Consider the following 10,973-nt stretch of genomic DNA (forward strand, 5'->3'; position numbering starts at 1 on the left):
TCTTTCATCAAATTTCTCTGATAAATTCTCCTTCTTATTTTCTTGGAACCATATTAAGATTTTTAAGGGATACCATTACTTTCACGAATATTTTCTTCAATCACTTGGGCCTCCTACATTAACTCTTTCCTATTGCAAATTTTCTCTTGCTTCAATAAAAATATCAAATTTGTAAGTAAAGCATTTTAATAGAAAGTAAAAAAGATGAAGACATTTCTTGAGGAATTTCATGAAAGGATTTCATAAATCTAAAAGTGAACAATTTAACAATTTCTTTCTCATTCATTGAGATTTAAACAATTTTTGAAAACAAAAAATATAGGTCTTTCTTTGTTAAATATTTCTCAAAAAATAAATCCTCTAATTAATCCTAGGTTGTGATGGTTCGAAGTCTAAATGAATAAAATCATTCATAATAATTTACTTCTCGAGTCAGGAGAAACAATCTACAAAAACATCATCTTGAATCACATTATACATATCACAAAAACTATCAAACTTAACCAAATTCTTTTTTTGCCTCTTTTTTTTTTTCAAAACTTTGGAATGTGATAAATCCCTCACACGAAATATGTTTGAGCCCATTCAAGTTATGTTGGAAAGCTCTCACTGAAATATTCGTCATGGCATACCTTTCATCTTGATTTGGGACTATTGAATTTTAAGACATTTTTTATCTTGCCACATCAACATATGATATATATTTCTACTTGATTTCTCAAACTTGTTTCTATGATGCTTTTCTTCTTTTGATCCTTATTTTTTTCGTCGAGTTCAACTCTAAATGTAATTTTTGGCTCTTCTTTTCTATGCCAACATTAATGTTGCAGTGGTTCCAACGATATTTGCATTGGCATGTAGTGGCCACTATCTTCTTTTTCTTCCCTCTTTCCACTTCTTCTTCTATCCTTGGTAGCTTCTCGGTGTTCCTTTTGCTTTGAACCACTTCACTAACCTTTCCTTTTGCCTATTCTTTCCTAGTGCTTTTCTTGTTCACAAGCCTTATACACATTCTAGGTTTGAACATCATCACTTTGTTTTTCAAATGGTTGTGTAGACACTAAGATACTTGAGGAGTAGATATAAATCCCTAGGAGGAACTCCCTAAATTATTTCCATATTTTGGATCTTTATGGTGTAATCCTATACACTCGAGCCATGTCTCTCCCTTAAATGATTCCATTTGATCCACTAGTCCTCCGTGTACATGATAATTTATAATTGAGACTTTATGGGAGTTCTAAAAACCCTCCCCTTAGTTCCAAAAGTATCCCCATATAACCTAATGGTTTGTATGTGGCTTTCTCACCAGGTTAAGGCATGGCCCTCTAATTTCAAATGAGTGAATTCTCTATTCCTCTTCTATATAGTGAGCAATATTAAAATAAATATCTAATTGTTGCAACCAATGATTTAATTTAAAATCATCTATCTCACCTTCATATGGCTTTAAATCCACTTTCACTTCCATCTTAAACAAATATTGTGAACGCTTCACAACACTTGTACTCAACTTCTCTTTTAAGATTCCTAGACACCTTCTGTGCTTCATCCTAATCCATTGATTTTCCCTCCAATATTACCTTGGATTTTGAACCTTTGTATTTTCCATGCATGTTCAACTTATTAGTTAGTGATGCCAGGCGGAGGCTTATTTCTATGGCTTGCACTTCCAACCACACAAACCTTTCCTCTATCAAATCTTAAGGGTTATCATAAATTTATTTGTTATACATTGTTGGGGTTTTATGTCGATCTGCTTAAAATGATCCGATTCTATGCAACTTCCCATGAAATTCCCAAAGAAACCTACTCTAAATCTAATATGATCTAAAAAATTTCGTGGATATTCCACTAGATATTTTGTCACAATAAATATATTAAAATAAACAAAAGCCTATGCTATTAAGGGCTAACTCCCCTGAGATTCTAGATTTTTTATTATTAATGTTTTGTTGTTTATGAATACAATATCTAATATGCAAAAAATATAGAGCAGGTAAATACAATCACTCAAAAACATAATGAACACCAATATATGCTCTAGGAAACGCTTATGAGAGAAAACCTAGTCAAAAGTTGAGAATATATTATTTTCTTATGTCTGTAATGGAAATGGTGCAAGCAAAAAAGAAAAGGAACTCTTTATGGAGTTACCTAAAACTTGCAGACCATGGGATTCTACAAAACACAAAAGCTCTCAATTATCGTCTTTCTCTATACACACTTCGTTATTTTGTTCCACTATTCAACAAAATGTAAACAAATAGAATGGAACCAATTTTCCTCTTGGTGGCTTAGTTAGAACACAACCTCATAGCCAAGCAGGGGTTAAATCTGACCCATTGAAGCCTAAACATGAGTTACAATTCAAAACTTCTAGAGTCTTCTTCATAACCTCATGTGGCTAGTCATTTTTCCATGAGTTACACAACCTTATGTCCCATCCTCTCAAGCTATAGTAGTTAATGATAATACGTCAACTTATATGGTTGTATTCTAATCCAGAGTAAATGGATTGATGGTTCATGGATGTCATTGGATATATACATGTTGTATTGTAACATTGTACATGAAAAGATATATTGAAAACTCTTGTTGGTTTTCCCTTTCTTGGGTTTCGAGGATAAAATATTTGTGTATATGTGGTTGTTTCTACTGCATCTTTTTTGTTTTATAGGAATATTTGTGTAGCAATTAATTGTACAGAGTTAAAACCTACAACATTTTTCCTTCTAAATTACTCCCCCTTCTAATGTATGACATAGATCTCAACAAATTGCCTTTCGTATGATAATCACATTTCTTCCTCCTACTTTTTTTCCTTCCAATTTCAATTTTCCATACTGCAATAAATCACACCATAAAAAATTGCGGTGAAATATTTGTTATCTCACATCAAAGAATTTTTTTAAACCTTCACATGAAAATTTCATGTAACATAAGCTAATTGTAAAATAAACCTTCACTTCTCAATAAATATTCACAGTGTAAACATTATATCACATGAAAATTTCAAACTTTTCCCTACTATTACTTGAACTTTCATTAACTAACCAGCAACTATTTAAAATGAAATCATCTCGTTCTTAAGCCCAAGTCTTCTCGAAAACCCTTTAAAGTTTTTCCTTACTAGGACGAGATGAGCAACGACGAGGGATCTTGTTATTCATTGCTAGCACTCAATTCCGACACCTCCCCTACCAACAAGCCTTCCAACACTCAACTCCGACACTTCCTCTTCCGACAGGCCTTAGCTAACCGAGGTTCTCAAAACCCTAAAATATTACCTTGAATTCAAATATATGGAGGGGATATCTGACAAGAAGATCAACGAGACCATTAGCCTCACAGGGACTGAGATATTATTAATATTAATTTTATGGGGTAAGGCTTCAAGTGATTACCGTTAAGTTATTATCAGAACGGGGCAAAAGCAACAAGGGAGTGGTCAATTAAAATATGTTATTATAAAAGTGCGAATTCTGGAATGAATGAAAGGTCAAAACAAACTTGAACGCTACCGTACATAGCCACGGGCGGGTTGCCCGGCACTAAAGTATCTAAAAAGACTTAATTCAAAGCAGCGAAATGTTCACAATCCAGAATACTGTAAAAATTCAAATTTGCGAATTCTAAATCTTCATTCACATACCCGGCCTCATCTGCCTAGGCGCGTAAAGGCAACTTTTGACTTTCAAATCTTTGACATGACCGCAGGACACGCCCGTGCATTTGACTCATCCTCCACAAACTCTGCAATCAAAGAATGCAAAAGGTCGCCCAAATCGCTGGCTGCGGATAGCCAACTCTTACAATTATGTGAATCGATGAATTTGAAGTTAAGGAATCGGTCAAGTATCATAATTTCTGTAGCAAAGATTTGACTTCACCGTGGTTGTTGATTTGGTTCGCTATTCAAGCTAAAAATATTTTCTCAGTAATGATCTCTCCTTTCCCAGATCTGCGCTCGGCCCTTCGAACATATATACAATGCTGTGGTTGCATTCCTATTGCAATTTACAACCTTCTTGTTCTGTTTTGTTTTTAATACCAGATCAACACAACATATTAGGCTAATTGTTACATTCGATTTGCGTGACTGTCACCTGCAGCGATATTATCATTAACCTTCAATTATGAAGACAGTAGCCAGATTGTTGGTAACCTTATTCTTTATTTCAGTAGCAGCGCTAGTATTGAATGAGGGTCCAGTTCACGCAGGCAGAGTTCTGAAGGGGGATAGTATAAGTGTTGGAATTTTCTGATAAATTCCATAACAGACAGACAAAAATTGCTCTGTTTTTTCACTCTGTTTTTGCACAGAAAAACAGAAAATCGCTTGCTGGAAACGGTGTTTCAGCAACACAGTTTGGTGTTGCAGCAACTGAGTTTGGTGTTGCAGCAACGCAGAATAACACTCTGTTTTAACACAGAAAAATACTCTGTTTTTAACTCAGAAAACAGAAAAATTCGTTCTCTGGAAATGGTGTTGCAGCAACGCAGTTTTTCTTCAGTTGCTGTAACTTGTGTTGCAGCAACGCTGTTCGTGGTGTTGCAGCAATGTAAATTTTTGACGTCAAGTATTTTTTGAGTTACGGTGTAACAACAACGGTGACGGTGTAACAGCAACAGAAAAAATTAACTTGTATTCATCAAAATAAACTAACTGTTACAGATTTGTCTTCCTCATACTGAGGGAATTTCACAACTTCTATTACAAAATAGATTTACCAAGGAACGCTTCTGTTCCACACAAATAACATCTACCCTTTCTATCAGCAAACAACCAGAAAGCAAATTACATTCAAATTTCTGCACTGTTGTGCATTTCACTGTTCTGAAATTATTCTTCTTCCTCACGCTGCTGCGTGCTCTCCTCTGCTCTGTGTGATTCTTCAGCTGCTAACCTTAAAACAGAACTGCTGTGTGGTATTTATATGCTAAAACATATCTGATTAAAACAATAAAATATTACAAAATATCTTCTAATGTTTATCTCTGTATTTAATGCAGCAAGGCGGTGATGCTTCTATCAAAAAACAAGTCGGTTGTCTGCAGGGGAATTCAATTGAAACTTTAATGCATATTAATGTGCAAAAATATCGGGCTTGACTTTGATGCACCGATCAGCCTGGAGTATTTACTGCAGATCAGATTCTTGTCCAGCTGTTCATTGTTGCAGTTGGAATTAAATTCCAACACTCCCCCTTAATTTCAACTGCTGCATACCCAGACATTTTCTGAAATGATCAAAACCTTTCTTTGCTAATGGTTTTGTCAAGATGTCAGCAAGCTGATCCTCTGTTCTGCAGTGCTGCAAAACAATCTCACCATTGTTAACCAATTCACGTATGAAGTGAAATTTGGTGTCTATGTGCTTTGTTCTTTTATGAAAAACAGAGTTTTTAGACAATGCTATTGCTGAGCTATTGTCACAGTAAATGGTTGTGCCCTTTTCTTGTTCATGACACAAATCTTTGAGAACTCTTCTCAGCCATACTGCTTGGCATGTTGCTGCTGTTGCTGCCACATACTCTGCCTCTACTGTTGACAAAGCCACAACTGGTTGCTTCTTGGAAGCCCATGAGATGGCTCCCGATCCCATATGAAACACATATCCCGATGTGCTTTTCCTATCATCAACACTTCCAGCCCAATCACTGTCAGTGTAACCTGTCAACATGAAACTTTCAGAAGAGGAGTATAAAATACCAAACCCCTTCGTTCCATTCACATACCTTAGAATCCTCTTGGCTGCCTGCCAATGAGTCTCTTTCGGTCTTTCCATAAATCTGGAGATTAAACTCACAGCGTGCATAATGTCCGGCCTAGTTGCAGTCAAGTACATAAGGCTGCCAACTATGCTCTTGTACAGTTTTGGATCAAAATATTTGCTGCTGTCTTCTTTGGTTAATTTCAGCCCCACTACTGTTGGAGTCACAGCTGCTTTGCTGTTCTGCATGTTAAATCTCTTCAACACTACTTCTACATATTTATCTTGAGAAATGAAAACACCATTTTCACTTTGGTTTACTTCAATTCCAAGAAAATATCTTAAGAAGCCCAAGTCAGTCATTTCAAATTCACTTTTCATGACTGCTTTAAAATCAGCAATGAGAGAAGCATCATTGCTAGTAAAAATCAGATCATCTACATATAAAACAACAATAATAATCTTACCGTCATTCTGCTTTATGTAGAGTGTGGGTTCACCATCACACTTATCAAACCCATTCTCAATCAGATAAGCATCTATTCTGCTGTACCATGCTCTTCGAGCTTGCTTCAGCCCATAAAGAGCCTTCTTCAGTTTACAAACTTTATGCTCTTGGCCTTCAACTTCACAGCCCGGAGGTTGATCAACATAAACCTCTTCTTTTAACACTCCATTCAGGAATGCAGATTTAACATCCATCTGATAAATATTCCATTTGTGTTGTGCTGCAATAGAAAACACTGTTCTGACTGTTTCCATCCTTCCTACTGGTGCAAAGGTTTCATCATAGTCTCTGCCTTGTTGCTGCTTATAGCCTTTCACAACAAGCCTTGCTTTGTGCCTGTCAATCTTACCTTCCGCATTACTTTTGGTCTCATAGACCCACTTAACTCCAATTGCATCCTTGCGTTCAGGGAGGTCCACTAACTCCCATGTTTTACTCTTCTCAATTGCACCAATTTCTTCATTCATTGCTTCAATCCATTTATCTTCATGTACAGCATCTTCAAAATGAATTGGGTCATCAACATGACAATATAAAGCAAATAATGAATTCAAACCGGTATTGTTACTTACCTCTCCTTGCTCATAAATCTCATTCAGATTTCTGAATCTTGGTCTTCTTGGTGTGCTTGGAGTTCCATCCGAACTTGAGGGTATATCTGATCCCTGTGGTGTTTCAGCATCAGCTGTTTGTGGTGTAACAACATCTGTTCTTCCTTGACTTCTCAAGGCTGTTCGGATTCCAGCTTGTGGTGTGGTTTGTTGTACTTGCTGTGGTGTAGGAGGAGCCACCAAGGAAGGATTATTTGTTGTTGTCCCTTCCTCTTGTTCTTCATCAGACACTATTGTCTTTACATTCACTGTTTTTTCAATGCTTTTACAATCCCTCTAGGTAAATGTGAAGCAGAGTGCATCTATGACATGACCCGACCTCCTAGTTCCACATAAGGAAGTGGGGCCTACAACTGGGGCTTACTAACCAAAAAATGACATCCTATAAGGGCTTTCTATGATGCTTTTCTTCTTTTGAACCTTATTTTTTTCGTCGAGTTCAACTCTAAATGTAATTTTTGGTTCTTCTTTTCTATGCCAACATTAATGTTGTTGTGGTTCCAACGATATTTGCATTGGCATGTAGTGGCCACTATCTTCTTTTTCTTCCCTCTTTCCACTTCTTCTTCTATCCTTGGTAGCTTCTCGGTGTTCCTTTTACTTTGAACCACTTCACTAACCTTTCCTTTTGCCTATTCTTTCCTAGTGCTTTTCTTGTTCACAAGCCTTATACACATTCTAGGTTTGAACATCATCACTTTGTTTTTCAAATGGTTGTGTAGACACTAAGATACTTGAGGAGTACATCTAAATCCCTAGGAGGGACTCCCTAAATTATTTCCATATTTTGGATCTTTATGGTGTACTCCTATACACTCGAGCCATGTCTCTCCCTTAAATGATTCCATTTGATCCACTAGTCCTCCGCATACATGATAATTTATAATTGAGACTTTATAGGAGTTCTAAAAACCCTCCACTTAGTTCCAAAAGCATCCCCATATAACCTAATGGTTTGTATGTGGCTTTCTCACCAGGTTAAGGCATGGCCCTCTAATTTCAAATGAGTGAATTCTCTATTCCTCTTCTATATAGTGAGCAATATTAAAATAAATATCTAATTGTTGCAACCAATGATTTAATTTAAAATCATCTATCTCACCTTGATATGGCTTTAAATCCACTTTCACTTCCATCTTAAACAAATATTGTGAACGCTTCACAACACTTGTACTCAACTTCTCTTTTAAGATTCCTAGACACCTTCTGTGCTTCCTCCTAATCCATTGATTTTCCCTCCAATATTACCTTGGATTTTGAACCTTTGTATTTTCCATGCATGTTCAGCTTATTAGATAGTGATGCCAAGCGGAGGATCATTTCTATGACTTGCACTTCCAACCACACAAACCTTTCCTCTATCAAATCTTAAGGGTTATCATAAATTTATTTGTTATACATTGTTGGGGTTTTATGTCGATCTGCTTAAAATGATCCGATTCTATGCAACTTCCCACGAAATTCCCAAAGAAACCTACTCTAAATCCAATATGATCTAAAAAGTGTCGTGGATATTCCACTAGATATTTTGTCACAATAAATATATTAAAATAAACAAAAGCCTATGCTATTAGGGGCTAACTCCCCTGAGATTCTAGATTTTTTATTATTATTGTTTTGTTGTTTATGAATACAATATCTAATATGCAAGAAATATAGAGCAGGTAAATACAATCACTCAAAAACATAATGAACACCAATATATGCTCTAGGAAACGCTTATGAGAGAAAACCTAGTCAAAAGTTGAGAATATATTATTTTCTTATGTCTTTAATGGAAATGGTGCAAACAAAAAAGAAAAGGAACTCTTTATGGAGTTACCTAAAACTTGCAGACCATGGGATTCTACAAAACACAAAAGCTCTCAATTATCGTCTTTCTCTATACACACTTCGTTATTTTGTTCCACTATGCAACAAAATGTAAACAAATAGAATGGAACCAATTTTCCTCTTGGTGGCTTAGTTAGAACACAACCTCATAGCCAAGCAGGGGTTAAATCTGACCCATTGAAGCCTAAACATGAGTTACAATTCAAAACTTCTAGAGTCTTCTTCATAACCTCATGTGCCTAGTCATTTTTCCATGAGTTACACAACCTTATGTCCCATCCTCTCAAGCTATAGTAGTTAATGATAATAGGTCAACTTATATGGTTGTATTCTAATCCAGAGTAAGTGGATTGATGGTTCATGGATGTCATTGGATATATACATGTTGTATTGTAACATTGTACATGAAAAGATATATTGAAAACGCTTGTTGGTTTTCCCTTTCTTGGGTTTGGAGGATAAAATATTTGTGTTTATGTGGTTGTTTCTACTGCATCTTTTTTGTTTTATAGGAATATTTGTGTAGCAATTAATTGTACAGAGTTAAAACCTACAACATTTTTCCTTCTAAATTACTCCCCCTTCTAATGTATGACATAGATCTCAACAAATTGCCTTTCGTATGATAATCACATTTCTTCCTCCTACTTTTTTTCCTTCCCATTTCAATTTTCCATACTGCAATAAATCACACCATAAAATATTGCGGTGAAATATTTGTTATCTCACATCAAAGAATTTTTTTAAACCTTCACATGAAAATTTCATGTAACATAAGCTAATTGTAAAATAAACCTTCACTTCTCAATAAATATTCACAGTGTAAACATTATATCACATGAAAATTTCAAACTTTTTCCTGCTATTACTTGAACTTTCATTAACTAACCAACAACTATTTAAAATGAAATCATCTCGTTCTTAAGCCCAAGTCTTCTCGAAAACCCTTTAAAGTTTTTCCTTACTAGGACGAGATGAGCAACGACGAGGGATCTTGTTATTCATTGCTAACACTCAATTCCGACACCTCCCCTACCAACAAGCCTTCCAACACTCAAATCCGACACTTCCTCTGCCGGCAGGCCTTAGCTAACTGAGGTTCTCAAAACCCTAAAATATTACCTTGAATTCAAATATATGGAGGGGATATCTGACAAGAAGATCAACGAGACCATTAGCCTCACAGGGACTGAGATATTATTAATATTATTTTTATGGTGTAAGGCTTCAAGTGATTACCGTTAAGTTATTTTTTTTATACCACATGGTGAATCGGTAACTGCCTGGCCTAATCTAGGGGAGACCCAGGATCAAACCTTCACACTGCCACTATAACACCAATAGCATAACCAACCACCTGCAGATCAGTTATACTAAGTTCCTATGATTTTAGCAAGAGCAGACTCAATGGGAAAGGGGAATCCGCCCCTCTAGCCGCCACCACAGCAGGTCAATGTACTCAATGAGATTTGAACTCGGGTCTTCCTGGGCATCGCCCAAATGACTTTACCATCAAACCACACATCATTGTACATAAATGCGCTCCTATTTTGGGCATGGGCAGGTTTTGATCCCCCGACCCAATGCTTCCCATCAACGAAGTTTACCATTGCCCCAACGGCCATTTCATTTTTTCTAGGAGGGTGCAACACTAGGACTTCCCGGGAAGTCACCCATCCCAGTGCTACTCTAACCCAAGCGTGCTTAACTGCGGAGTTCTGATGGGATACGGTGCATTAACGCTGGTATGATCGCACCCGATTACCGTTAAGTTATTATCAGAACGGGGCAAAAGCAACAAAGGAGTGGTCAATTAAAAGATGCTATTATAATAGTGCGAATTCTGGAATGAATGAAAGGTCAAAACAAACTTGAACGCTACCGTACATAGCCACGGGCGGGTTGCCCGGCACTAAAGTATCTGAAAAGACTTAATTCAAAGCAGCGAAATGTTCACAATCCACAATACTGTAAAAATTCAAATTTGCGAATTCTAAATCTTCATTCACAGACCCGGCCTCATCTGCCTAGGCGCGTAAAGGCAACTTTTGACTTTCAAATCTTTGACTTGACCGCAGGACACGCCCATGCATTTGACTCATCCTCCACAAACTCTGCAATCAAAGAATGCAAAAGGTCGCCCAAATCGCTGGCTGCGGATAGCCAACTCTTACAATTATGTGAATCGATGAATTTGAAGTTAAGGAATCGGTCAAGTATCATAATTTCTGTAGCAAAGATTTGACTTCACCGTGGTTGTTGATTTGGTCCGCTATTCAAGCTAAAAATATTTTCTCAGTAATGA

General features: G+C 36.5%; 1 pseudogene; it reads right to left on the reverse strand.

Annotated features, from left to right (window-relative positions):
- Positions 1-10,308: 10,308 nt before the first annotated feature.
- On the reverse strand, positions 10,309-10,427 carry LOC149197923 (5S ribosomal RNA; annotated as a pseudogene).
- Positions 10,428-10,973: the final 546 nt, after the last annotated feature.

This window comes from Pinus tabuliformis, chromosome 2_2 (assembly GCF_031772625.1).
Source record: "Pinus tabuliformis cultivar Carrire ecotype Pingquan chromosome 2_2, CPIR1, whole genome shotgun sequence".
Classification (NCBI taxonomy): Eukaryota; Viridiplantae; Streptophyta; class Pinopsida; order Pinales; family Pinaceae; genus Pinus; species Pinus tabuliformis.